The following is a 512-nucleotide window of genomic DNA, read 5'->3' as shown; positions in this document are numbered from 1 at the left end:
GTGTTCTAATGGATTCCTGCGGGATTTGGAATGAGTGCCAATCGGACCAAAGGGGGGAAGGAAAACAGGAATGAAGGAGGAGGAATGGAGGAAAGAGTGAGGAGAAAGATAGGGGGATCAGGAGAGAATGAGGGGAAAGGGAGGAGTGAGGAGAAAAAGGCAAAGCGGAGATCGAAGTGAAGGGGAAGAGGAGAGGAAAGAGGAAAGAATAGGATAAAGGGAGGAGGTAAGGAGAAAGGAAGGGAGGAAAGAGCGAAGAGAAAGGGAGGAGAGGAAGGGAGTGAAGAGAAAGAGTTGAGGAGAGAAGAGAGTGACAGGAGAGGGAGGTAGAAGTAGGAATGAACAAGAGAAAGGAAGAAAAGAGGAAGAGAAGAACTAGAAAGCAGCGAAGTGGAGATAAAAGGGAGGAGAGTGGGGAGGGAGGGCGTAAAGGGGGGGGGGGCATCGAGTGGGGGAAGTGGCATCGATTCACAGCTCCATTGGGTCATCAGATGGACGCGTCAACAAGGCTC

At 51.0% G+C, this 512-nt stretch overlaps 1 protein-coding gene across 1 annotated transcript in view; it reads left to right on the top strand.

Annotated features, from left to right (window-relative positions):
* LOC119593869 (E3 ubiquitin-protein ligase RNF220-like) overlaps positions 1-512 on the top strand; it is a 6,351-nt gene that overhangs the window by 2,542 nt on the left and 3,297 nt on the right. The window lies entirely within an intron of this gene.

This window comes from Penaeus monodon, chromosome 33 (genome assembly GCF_015228065.2).
Source record: "Penaeus monodon isolate SGIC_2016 chromosome 33, NSTDA_Pmon_1, whole genome shotgun sequence".
Taxonomy (NCBI): domain Eukaryota; kingdom Metazoa; phylum Arthropoda; class Malacostraca; order Decapoda; family Penaeidae; genus Penaeus; species Penaeus monodon.
The sequence above is the reverse complement of the archived record's forward strand: the minus strand, read 5'-3'. Positions and strand labels throughout refer to the sequence as shown.